The sequence below is a fragment of the Mus musculus genome, chromosome 4 (genome assembly GCF_000001635.26).
Source record: "Mus musculus strain C57BL/6J chromosome 4, GRCm38.p6 C57BL/6J".
Lineage (NCBI taxonomy): Eukaryota > Metazoa > Chordata > Mammalia > Rodentia > Muridae > Mus > Mus musculus.
Genome location: NC_000070.6, coordinates 110,498,552 through 110,512,181, shown reverse-complemented (window position 1 = coordinate 110,512,181; position 13,630 = coordinate 110,498,552). Strand labels below are relative to the sequence as shown.

At 37.9% G+C, this 13,630-nt stretch overlaps 1 protein-coding gene across 9 annotated transcripts in view; it reads right to left on the bottom strand.

Annotated features, from left to right (window-relative positions):
• Agbl4 (ATP/GTP binding protein-like 4) overlaps nt 1–13,630 on the bottom strand; it is a 1,266,676-nt gene that overhangs the window by 1,152,143 nt on the left and 100,903 nt on the right. The window lies entirely within an intron of this gene.

The following is a 13,630-nucleotide window of genomic DNA, read 5'->3' as shown; positions in this document are numbered from 1 at the left end:
TTTGTATTTGTGTCTAATGCACGTTTTTAACATGATAGATGCAATGCATCATGTAGCTGCAGTTTTATGGAAAAGTCAATCTTGTAGGAGTTGTTTTTCAGATCGTCAATAATTTTTTCTTTAAATTTCAAAAAGAAAAAAAATACTAAATTGACAATGCAAAGTCTTGTTAAAACAGAGAGATAAGAAGCACATGACTAACAAGTGGCCATGACTACTATTATGGAGAGGCAATATTAAGTTGAAACTGGAAAAGCATAGAAAAGCTCAGCTGAGGGTACCTGAGAAGGATTGCAGGAAGGTAAGGAAGAAGCTGATGTACTTCTATTTTACTTACTAACATTTTTAAATTATTAAGACACATATATATGAAAATTATAAAATTAAACAAAAATGTAAAGTTAAAATTTTTTGTGATGCAATACCAAATACTTAGATGGAACTCAAAAGAAACCTAAAATACTGTCTCTTGTTGTAAGTTGAAAGACTATGTCATATGCCTCTGCCTAGGCATAGACAAACAGCACATGGCAAAACATTCTACCTCAAATACTTCTATTTTTAATCTACGTCACTTGGCAGTACTTCTTGTCCCCCAGCCAAAAGGACATCTCTCTCCTTGGCAGTTCTACCCTCCAAAATAAAGACTTTTCCCTCACTAATTTATATATTCATTTACCTTTATTTAATCAACAAGTATTGGTTTACTTTCCATTAAGTATCAGGAATTCCTAAAGATAGCAGGAAAGTTACATCCATGATACCTCAGCAATAGAACTGGCTAAGCGAGACCTGACTAATGATTATACAAATACACATGCCAATGCAAATGGAGAAACCCTCATAGGATTCCCCCATTTCTCAACAAAGAACTACAGGCAAACACTGAATGCTGAGAAAGGTAGTATTCTGCCTCCCCAGGAATGGTCTCTCTAACTGGATATGCAATACCAGTGGTCAGCCCTGAAAGCATACATATATAAGCAATACTAAATGGATCCAGAACGTTGTGTCTATATGCATATGTAACAACAATAATCAAAGAAAAGGAAGCCATGAAGTTGAGGAAGAGTAAGAAAAGCAATATGGGATCAGTTGGAAGGAGCAACAGAAAGGGAGGAGATGATTTAATAACATTTTAAGTAGAAATTTATTAATGAAAAATAGCAAATAGTCTATCTATTCAAATCAAGCATACTCTTCCTCTCCTTCCTTTGGTTACTTTCCTCACGAATTTCAGAAGCAAAGACCTGAAATAGATGGACTTACGAGAAAAGATCTCTTCGTCCTCACAACTTTCTAAGTTCTACATCATGATCCACCAGGCCTCTATTTCATACTGCAAGTTGGAAGACCATATGAAGTTATATCTCTAAAAGTGTGGGGTTTCATAGAATTTGGCAACAGTAAAAGAGTTCTAAACACAGGACAACCTAAAATAAAATTGCATTCAAATATGCAATGAGCCAAGTGTTCTGCCCTATGTTTGATGTATCACACAACTTCATCCCAGCCTTGGTGCTGAATGCACAGCTCGCACACTTTGCATTGCACATGCTGTTACATGCAATGCCCATAAACCCTGCACAAGACACATCAGTTCAGAGACTCAATTATTTTTTAGTATGCATTCCTTTACATACATAATGGTCTGTTCTTATGAAAACATAAGGATTTAATTGCGGAAAACCAAGACTTAATATTTCCCTGCCTTCATTTCTCAGCCTAATTTAAATTAGTAGAGCTTTGGTGTGTCTTGTGTTACAAAGTTTGATTTTTAAATCTGAGTTTCTGACTTGAATTTCATAAAATCATTCAATGAATTTTTGAAACAGGAACACTTATTTTATGACTGATTGAAATCCTCAAGTTGAACTGTTCTCTTATGTTTAGGTGTTGTTCCTTCATGGAATCTATATCTGAATCTGCGATAGACAATTTTTGGTGCCTTATCCTACCAGTTGCAATAGTGTTTCTTCTCTTAACCTTGGCACTCTAGTTATACTCTCTCTTGCACTTGGCAGGGTAGTCACATTTGCCATAGGTTGACTTCTGAAGGTAAGGAGGCCTTAGAGCCACAACAGCAACACAGTAGGTGCATCTTGGTGTGATGCTTTCTTTCCAAAGGATGATGTTCCCTTCATCATCCTGCTTCTACTAGCGAGGCCCAAGAGCCATTCAGTGAATTTTGACTTAAGATTAAGAAAAGATTTCTTATAATTTCTAAACATACTTGTGCTACCTATTTGTGCAAAGAAACATTATCAGCATTGGTAATTATAAAATAGAAAATGTTTATCAACTTTGATTTTTAGGATGATCTATGTCAAGCTCTATCAATATTACAGAGAACCTGAGATTGGTCTCCAGCACCCATGTCAGATTCTTCAAATTGCCTGAAATGTCAGCTTCAGGGGACTTGATGCTCTCCTCTAGCTTCCCTGGACACCTGCACTCATGTGCACAAACCAACACAGACAGACACAGAGAGACAACTGGAAATATAAAGATAAAGATTTTACTAAAGAATGAATACCTTTGGGTAGACATGAATAATATGAGTGGCATTCTAGAGCCAAGAGTAAAGGTCTTGGGGTTATAACATGTATGGTGTATGGGGTTATAACATGTGTGGTATATTTAACAGATGAAAGAATATGTCAATAACTTAAACTTTCTTAGTCCCTGTAGTTCTCTGTGTTTACTTATATCTACCATCCAACTATGAAAAGCAAAGACTGTATCAAATAAATATTTTCTTCTTCTAACTCCAGGAATACCCTCAAGATACATAATAATGTATAAGTACATGGATAAAAATGAAATCATTAAACAATGCTACTCAGGTATCCAGAATAGGTGATAATGCAAATGAGTTTTGTAAGAAAATATCAAAAAGTCTGTTTTCCTAAGCAAAGGGGACATCTAATTTTTACCAAAACATGCTTACATTTCAACCTGATTAAATTTAAGAAGGCTCCAATATTGTCATAAGACAGAGATCACAGCAGCAACAACCAAGTGATCTGACTATATTTACAGAACACTAAAAAAAAGAGGATGCACAGATCATTATAATTCATAGTTTTAGATATGAAACATGTCAAAAGATGCAATAATACAAAAATAGCATATCTCTACTTGTTGATATAAAAATATAAATATATTCACATCTAGATCGTACCCAGTGAAGAAAATAAAAAATTGATTTGGATAGAGAACAGATGAAAATCAGAATTACCAGTCTACATCCTTATTTAAAAACCAATGTTTCAGACAATAAATCAGGCTTTAAAAGATGCAAATTCTAAAATTCTAAGCTGGATGACTAAGAAGAGTTTGGCTCAGTGAAGGAAGCACCAACAAGAAGTCCAGCTCTACAAATCAAACTACAGGAATTAGTTAGTAATTAAGAATTCTGTTAATTTCTCTTGAAAGTCTTGTTCTCTAGAATTTTTAAGGACTTTCAAAACATATAATTCTCATTTGCAATGCAGTTATTTATAGTCCCATGTTAAATATTCAGATCCAATTATAATTATTCTATTTCGAGATGATATTAAGATAGATTTAAATATGATTTAATATTCTTGGATCGACAAATCTCAAAAAAAAGAAACTACAAAGAAAAAATATTCATCCCTCCAAAAGAATCTGGCACCCAAATTTTATAAAATTGCTCCCATATTTTAACCTATTTAGGTGTATGAAAGGTTAATATCTAATACCATTTACAATGCTGATCCAGCAAGAAAGAAATTAATTTGGCATTAGAGAAGTAACATCAATTTCCCGTGTAACTGAAGTAATGCATTTACTGGAAAGAGATTAATATCAATTCCATAAATCATTTATATGCTTTTCCCAGAGTTTGAGACATTTGAGTAATGTCATATATGTGGGAGTTTATATCATTCTGTGCATATTCCATTCATTAATCTATGTCTGGAGCTGTAGAAGAGTCATGATAAAATATAAATTTTTGAAAAAATCAATCTCTCTGATTTTAATCTTTTTTGTGTGACTTAGGTATGGTAAGCCTAATGTCAACAGAATTGCAACAATAATGATCCACATTATCAATGATCATTTTCAGGAAAAAATTAAACATTTAGCCAATTAGCTTCCTGGTGGTAACAGCTATTCAGTGTCCACATGATAAGACAATGTGTAAATGTCAATGTAAATACTCCATTAAGTTAAAATGTTGCCAAAGGAGAACTGTCTATGCTGCCCTGTCATTATACTGTTGAATTTCATTATCAAATTACCTGAGTTACAGAGAAGCAGAACAACATGGATAAGGCTGTGTGCAGACTGAAAGGTATCAAGGACTTATTAAAAAGAATTGGCATTTGCAATTACAGATGTTGAAATCCCAAATCTACAGTTAGTAATCAGACACAGGAAATCCTATGGCACAGACTCCGTATTCAGGCTCCCACATGACTGAATTAATGATACTCACACTTAGTAACATACTGATTAAAAGGTTTGTTTTATCTAGAAACATCATCCTCGGAGAGAGACCCATATTAGTGTTCAACCAAAAATATCTGATCACTCAATATCCCCCTTAAGTTCATACCACCATAAAATTAATCACCATAGCATCTTAATGACAACGTAATGATTCTCAACATCATTTCCAAATTTCTTCACGTTTGTTTGTTAAGACAGAGTTTCTCTGTGTACTTTGAACTGTCTTGGAACTTTGTGGTTCAAGATTGGCCTGGAAGGCAGAGAGATCTGCCTACCTCAGAGCGAGTTTAATTGCTTGCTTTCTTCCTTCCTTCCTTCCTTCCTTCCTTCCTTCCTTCCTTCCTTCCTTCCTTCCTTCCTTCTTCCTTCCTTCCTTCCTTCCTTTATTTCCATCCAAACATTGCCCCCAGTGCCCACCTCACTGTGTCCTTCCCCCAACCACACACCCCTTCGTCTCTGAGAGGGTGGGGGCCTCCTTGGGTATTCTCTGCCTTGGCCTATAAGGTCTCTGCAGGATTAGCCAGTTCTTCTCCCACGGAGGCCAGACAAATCAGCCCTGCTGGGGAAAGGAAACCAGAATCAGGCAACAACTTTAAGGACAGTCCATGCTAACATTGTTAGGGCCCAGGAGATACTAGATATTTTGGGGTGGAAAATGGTAATTACTAGCCTCAACTGAAATCTTCTATTCTAAGTCATCCATGGCTAACAGTATCGAGGAAGATGTATAACGATATGGGAAAAAGAGGCCAGGCCTTTGTGTCAAGAAGTCTAAGGTTAAACACTGGTTCTAATATTTACTAACAAGACTTAAGCATTAACACTAAGATTCCTTACTCAGTGTAGTAAAACAGGTACCTATTTCATGGAATTATTAGGAGAATTTGAGATAAGATTTATCCTACAGTTTTCTTACATAGTACCTGGCATATATGTTCATTATTGTTATCCTTAGTCCACTTTCTTTTTTTTTCTCCATTTTTATTAGGTATTTAGTTCATTTACATTTCCAAGGCTATACCAAAAGTCCCCCATACGCACCCACCCCCACTCCCCTATCCACCCACTCCCCTTTTTTGGCCCTGGCATTCCCCTGTACTGGGGCTTATAAAGTTTGCTTGTCCAATGGGTCTCTCTTTCTAGTGATGGCCGACTAGGCCATCTTTTGATACATATGCAGCTAGAGTCAAGAGCTCCGGGGTACTGGTTAGTTCATAATGTTGTTCCACCTATAGGGTTGCAGAGCCCTTTAGCTCCTTGGGTACTTTCTCTAGCTCCTCCATTGGGAGCCCTGTGATACATCCATTAGCTGACTGTGAGCATCCACTTCTGTGTTTGCTAGGCCCCGGCATAGTCTCACAAGAGACAGCTACATCTGGGTCCTTTCAATAAAATCTTGTTAGTGTATGCAATGGTGTCAGCGTTTGGATGTTGATTATGGGGTGGATCCCTGGATAAGGCAGTCTCTACATGATCCATCCTTTCATCTCAGCTCCAAACTTTATCTCTGTAACTCCTTCCATGGGTGTTTGTTCCCACTTCTAAGGAGGGGCATAGTGTCCACACTTCAGTCTTCATTTTTCTTGAGTTTCATGTGTTTAGGAAATTGTATCTTATATCTTGGGTATCCTAGGTTTTGGGATAATATCCACTTATCAGTGAGTACATATTGTGTGAGTTCCTTTGTGAATGTGTTACCTCACTCAGGATGATGCCCTCCAGGTCCATCCATTTGGCTAGGAATTTCATAAATTCATTCTTTTTAATAGCTGAGTAGTACTCCATTGTGTAGATGTACCACATTTTCTGTATCCATTCCTCTGTTGAGGGGCATCTGGGTTCTTTTCCAGCTTCTGGCTATTATAAATAAGGCTGCTATGAACATAGTGGAGCATGTGACCTTCTTACCAGTTGGGGCATCTTCTGGATATATGCCCAGGAGAGGTATTGCTGGATCCTCCGGTAGTACTATGTCCAATTTTCAGAGGAACCGCCAGACTGATTTCCAGAGTGGTTGTACAAGCCTGCAATCCCACCAACAATGGAGGAGTGTTCCTCTTTCTCCACATCCACGCCAGCATCTGCTGTCACCTGAATTTTTGATCTTAGCCATTCTGACTGGTGTGAGGTGGAATCTCAGTGTTGTTTTGATTTGCATTTCCCTGATGATTAAGGATGTTGAACATTTTTTCAGGTGCTTCTCTGCCATTCAGTATTCCTCAGGTGAGAATACTTTGTTCAGTTCTGAGCCCCATTTTTTAATGGGGTTATTTGATTTTCTTAAGTCCACCTTCTTGAGTTCTTTATATATGTTGGATATTAGTCCCCTATCTGATTTAGGATAGGTAAATATCATTTCTCAATCTGTTGGTGGTCTTTTTGTCTTATTGACGGTGTCTTTTGCCTTGCAGAAACTTTGGAGTTTCATTAGGTCCCATTTGTCAATTCTCAATCTTACAGCACAAGCCATTGCTGTTCTGTTCAGGAATTTTCCCCCTGTGCCCATATCTTCGAGGCTTTTCCCCACTTTCTCCTCTATAAGTTTCAGTGTCTCTGGTTTTATGTGAAGTTCCTTGATCCTCTTAGATTTGACCTTAGTACAAGGAGATAAGTATGGATCGATTCGTATTCTTCTACATGATAACAACCAGTTGTGCCAGCACCATTTGTTGAAAATGCTGTCTTTCTTCCACTGGATGGTTTTAGCTCCCTTGTCGAAGATCAAGTGACCATAGGTGTGTGGGTTCATTTCTGGGTCTTCAATTCTATTCCATTGGTCGACTTGTCTGTCTCTATACCAGTACCATGCAGTTTTTATCACAATTGCTCTGTAGTAAAGCTTTAGGTCAGGCATGGTGATTACACCAAAGGTTCTTTTATCCTTGAGAAGAGTTTTTGCTATGCTAGGTTTTTTGTTATTCCAGATGAATTTGCAAATAGCTCCTTCTAATTCGTTGAAGAATTGAGTTGGAATTTTGATGGGGATTGCATTGAATCTGTAGATTGCTTTTGGCAAGATAGCCATTTTTACAATGTTGATCCTGCCAATCCATGAGCATGGGAGATCTTTCCATCTTCTGAGATCTTCTTTAATTTCTTTCTTCGGAGACTTGAAGTTTTTATCATACAGATCTTTCACTTTCTTAGTTAGAGTCACGCCGAGATATTTTATATTATTTGTGACTATTGAGAAGGGTGTTGTTTCCCTAATTTCTTTCTCAGCCTGTTTATTCTTTATGTAGAGAAAGGCCATTGACTTGTTTGAGTTTATTTTATATCCAGCTACTTCACCGAAGCTGTTTATCAGGTTTAGGAGTTCTCTGGTAGAATTTTTAGGGTCACTTATATATACTATCATATCATCTGCAAAAAGTGATATTTTGACTTCCTCTTTTCAAATTTGTATCCCCTTGATCTCCTTTTGTTGTCGAATTGCTCTGGCTAATACTTCAAGTACTATGTTGAAAAGGTAGGGAGAAAGTGGGCAGCCTTGTCTAGTCCCTGATTTTAGTGGGATTGCTTCCAGCTTCTCTCCATTTACTTTCATGTTGGTTACTGGTTTGCTGTAGATTGCTTTTATCATGTTTAGGTATGGACCTTGAATTCCTGATCTTTCCAAAACTTTTATCATGAATGGGTGTTGGATCTTGTCAAATGCTTTTTCTGCATCTAACGAGATGATCATGTGGTTTTTTTCTTTGAGTTTGTTTATATAATGGATTACATTGATGGATTTTCGTATATTAAACCATCCCTGCATCCCTGGAATAAAACCTACTTGGTCAGGATGGATTATTGCTTTAATGTGTTCTTGGATTCGGTTAGCGAGAATTTTATTGAGGATTTTTGCATCGATATTCATAAGAGAAATTGGTCTGAAGTTCTCTATCTTTGTTGGATCTTTCTGTGGTTTAGGTATCAGAGTAATAGTGGCTTCATAAAATGAGTTGGGTAGAGTACCTTCTACTTCCATTTTGTGAAATAGTTTGTGTAGAACTGGAATTAGATCTTCTTTGAAGGTCTGATAGAACTCTGCACTAAACCCGTCTGGTCCTGGGCTTTTTTTGGCTGGGAGACTATTAATAACTGCTTCTATTTCTTTAGGGGATATGGGACTGTTTAGATGGTCAACTTAATCCTGTTTCAATTTGGTACCTGGTATCTGTCCAGAAATTTGTCCATTTCGTCCAGGTTTTCCAGTTTTGTTTAGTATAGCCGTTTGTAGAAGGATCTGATGGTGTTTTGGATTTCTTCAGGATCTGTTGTTATGTCTCCCTTTTCATTTCTGATTTTGTTAATTAGGATTTTGTCCCTGTGCCCTCTAGTGAGTCTAGCTAAGGGTTTATCTATCTTGTTGATTTTCTCAAAGAACCAACTCCTCCTTTGGTTAATTCTTTGAATAGTTCTTCTTGTTTCCACTTGGTTGATTTCACCCCTGAGTTTGATTATTTCCTGCCGTCTACTCCTCTTGGGTGAATTTGCTTCCTTTTTTTCTAGAGCTTTTAGGTGTGTTGTCAAGCTGCTAGTATGTGTTCTCTCCCATTTCTTCTTGGAGGCACTCAGAGCTATGAGCTTCCCTCATAGAAATGCTTTCATTGTGTCCCATAGGTTTGGGTACGTTGTGGCTTCATTTTCATTAAACTCTAAAAAGTCTTTAATTTCTTTCTTTATTCTTTCCTTGACCAAGGTATCATTGAGAAGAGTGTTGTTCAGTTTCCACATAAATGTTGACTTTCCATTATTTATGTTGTTATTGAAGATCAGTCTTAGGCCATGGTGGTCTGATAGGATACATGGGACAATTTCAATATTTTTGTATCTGTTGAGGCCTGTTTTGTGACCAATTATATGGTCAGTTTTGGAGAAGGTCCCATGAGGTACTGAGAAGAAGGTATATCCTTTTGTTTTAGGATACAATGTTCTGTAGATATCTGTCAGGTCCATTTGTTTCATAACTTCTGTTAGTTTCACTGTGTCCCTGTTTAGTTTCCGTTTCCACGATCTGTCCATTGATGAAAGTGGTGTGTTGAAGTCTCCCACTATTATTGTGTGAGGTGCAATGTGTGCTTTGAGCTTTACTAAAGTGTCTTTCATGAATGTGGCTGCCCTTGCATTTGGAGCGTAGATATTCAGAATTGAGAGTTCCTCTTGGAGGATTTTACCTTTGATGAGTATGAAGTGTCCCTCCTTGTCTTTTTTGATAACTTTGGGTTGGAAGTCGATTTTATCCGATATTAGAATGGCTACTCCAGCTTGTTTCTTCAGACCATTTGCTTGGAAAATTGTTTTCCAGCCTTTCACTCTGAGGTAGTGCCTGTCTTTTTCCCTGAGATGGGTTTCCTGTAAGCAGCAGAATGTTGGGTCCTGTTTGTGTAGCCAGTCTGTTAGTCTATGTCTTTTTATTGGGGAATTTAGTCCATTGATATTAAGAGATATTAAGGAAAAGTAATTGTTGCTTCCTTTTATTTTTGTTGTTAGAGTGGCATTCTGTTCTTGTGGCTGTCTTCTTTTTGGTTTGTTGAGGGATTACTTTCTTGCTTGTTCTAGGGCGTGATTTCCGTCCTTGTATTGCTTCTTTTCTGTTATTATGCTTTGAAGGGCTGGATTCTTGGAAAGATATTGTCTGAATTTGGTTTTGTCGTGGAATACTTTGGTTTCTCCATCTATGGTAATTGAGAGTTTGGCCGGGTATAGTAGCCTGGGCTGGCATTTGTGTTCTCTTAGTGTCTGTATAACATCTGTCCAGGCGCTTCTGGCTTTCATAGTCTCTGGTGAAAAGTCTGGTGTAATTCTGATAGGCCTTCCTTTATATGTTACTTGACCTTTCTCCCTTACTGCTTTTAATATTCTCTCTTTATTTAGTGCATTTGTTGTTCTGATTATTATGTGTCGGGAGGAATTTCTTTTCTGGTCCAGTCTATTTGGAGTTCTGTAGGCTTCTTGTATGATCATGGGCATCTCTTTCTTTATGTTTGGGAAGTTTTCTTCAATTATTTTGTTGAAGATATTAGCTGGCCCTTTAAGTTGAAAATCTTCATTCTCATCAATTCCTATTATCCGTAGGTTTGGTCTTCTCATTGTGTCCTGGATTTCCTGGATGTTTTGAGTTAGGATCCTTTTGCATTTTGTATTTTCTTTGACTGTTGTGTCGATGTTCTCTATGGAATCTTCTGCACCTGAGATTCTCTCTTCCATTTCTTGTATTCTGTTGCTGATGCTCGCATCTATGGTTCCTGATCTCTTTCCTAGGGTTTCTATCTCCAGCGTTGCCTCACTTTGGGTTTTCTTTATTGTGTCTACTTCCCGTTTTAGTTCTAGTATGGTTTTGTTCATTTCCATCACCTGTTTGGATGTGTTTTCCTGTTTTTCTTTAAGGACTTCTGCCTGTTTGGTTGTGTTTTCCTGTTTTTCTTTAAGGGCCTGTAACTCTTTAGTAGTGCTCTCCTGTCATTCTTTAAGTGACTTATGAAAGTCCTTCTTGATGTCCTCTATCATCATCATGAGAAATGTTTTTAAATCTGGGTCTAGATTTTCGGTTGTGTTGGGGTGCCCAGGACTAGGTGGGGTGGGAGTGCTGTGTTCTGATGATGGAGAGTGGTCTTGATTTCTGTTAGTAGGATTCTTACGTTTCCCTTTCACCATCTGGTAATCTCTGAAGCTAGCTGTTATAGTTGTCTCTGTTAAGAGCTTGTTCTTCAGGTGACTCTGTTAGCTTCTATAAGCAGACCTGGGAGGGTAGCTCTCTCCTTAGTTTCAGTGGGCAGAGTATTCTCTGCAGGCAAGCTCTCTTCTTGCAGGGAAGGGACCCAGATAAATGGTGTTCGAACCGGACTCCTGGCAGAAGTTGTGTTCCACTCACTAGAGGTCTTAGGATCCCGTGTGGAATCCTGTGTGGGCCCTTGCGGGTGTCAGGCGACTCCGTTGGCAAAGTACCCTGGGGCTCGAGTGGAGCAGAAGGGGCTTGTGCCCCAGGTCAGGCCCGGGTAGTCTGCTTCCCTATTTACCGCAGTCTCAGGTTCCGCATGATTGGATTGGGGCAGGCGCTGTGTTCCACTCACCAGAGGTCTTAGGATCCCGTGTAGAATCCTGTGTGGGCCCTTGCGTGTGTAGCGTGACTCCGCTGACAAGGTACCCCAGGGCTAGAGTCCTTAGTCCACTTTCAAGACATAAAAATTTCAATTTCTGTACTTTAAAATAAACCTAGATAGATACTCACTGATAAGTGGATATTAGCCCAGAAACTTAGAATACCCAAGATATAAGTCACAATTTGCAAAACACATGAAACTCAAGAAGAACAAAGACCAAAGTGTGGACACTTTGCTCCTTCTTAGAATTGGGAACAAAGCACCCATGGAAGGAGTTACAGAGACAAAGTTTGGAGCTGAGACAAAAGGATGGACCATCTAGAGACTGCCATATCCAGGGATCCATCCCACAATCAGTCTCCAAACGCTGACACCATTGCATCCACTAGCAAGATTGTGCTGATAGGACTCTGATATAGCAGTCTCTAGTGAGACTATGCCGGGGCCTAGCAAACATATAAGTGGACGCTCACAGTCAGCTATTGGATGGATCACAGGGCCCCCAATGGAGGAGCTAGAGAAAATACCCAAGGAGCTAAAGGGATCTGCAACCCTATAGGTGGAACAACATTATGAACTAACCAGTACCCCGGAGCTCTTGTCTCTAGCTGCACATGTATTAAAAGATGGCCTAGTCGGCCATCAGTGGAAAGAGAGGCCCATTGGACTTGCAAACTTTATATGCCCCAGTACAGGGGAACACCAGGGCCAAAAAGTGGTTGTGGATGGGTAGGGGGTGGCGGGGAGGGTATGGGGGACTTTTGGGATAGCATTGGAAATGTAAATGAGGAAAATACCTAAAAAAAAAAGAAAAGAAAAGAAAAATGTCTTGCCCAATGCAATACAAGTTGAAATTATTTTGACCCTTCCTTGAAGTTAAATAGTATTTTAAAATAACTTCATATCATTGGCTTCATATCATAGCATACTAATGTGCTTCTCTCCTGCCACAAAATCACAACAGTGAAAGTTCTAAGATTTGATACTCCTAATAACAATTTATACTCTTCCTTTCTTATGCTTTTTACATGTAATAGTAGTAGTAGGAATGGATCTTTTTACCCCATTTCTATAGTGAAATCACTCATCCAGGGAACTTGAAACTAATGTTTCCATCTAGATAGGTCCCAAGTACACATAGATAATGAATTCTGGGTCTTCTGACTTTCATATTATCAGCAGGGAGAAAGATACAACACTGACAGGGATAATTGCCATTCTTTCAATAAACTGCCTCAGTCTTGGTGCTTTATCCTAGAAATTAATAAAGGAAATATAGTGGAAAGAAAAAGAGTGAACAGGAAAAGGCCAAGGTATTTTAATGTGATTGCTGTCATTTATAGAATATTTATCATGGCTTGAGTATCTTCGATGTTTTCACACATAATTTTTACAGCATCAAACATATTTTATTATTCCCATATTTTATTTTATTATTTATTACCATGCAAAGTAATGGTAATTTTATTTTTTGACTATTTTGTTTCATTTATTAATCTTTTGCTTAATAAATGTAATGATTAAGATTGGCACCAAGACAAAGATTTCATTGTGAAATTTTCATATTTCATATCATGATACTTTGTTCCTATCCTTTCAAACTGCCCTCCTCAGTACTCCTACATATACTTCTCTGGCCCCTCCTACTAAGTAGTTCCCCTTCTACTTTCATAACACATACAGTTACACACACACATACATGCATACACAAACACACACACACACACACACACACACATATATACTAAAACTTAATTTTTGATACATATATATGTGTATATAATTAATTTAATTCTTGATTCTACATATGAGAGAAAATATGTGACATTTATCTTCCTAAATCTGCCTAATTTCTCTTAACATGATAACGTCCATGTTTTATACATTTTCATTCAATTGTAGTAATTCCATTATTCCTTACATCTAAATTAAATTCCATTGTATATAGAGAGCAAATTCTCTTTATTCAGTCATCTGTTGATGGCCTACTAGGGTTGTTCCATATTCTGGTTGTTGTGAATGTTGTAGCAATAAATATGGATATATGAGTAGTCTGCTGG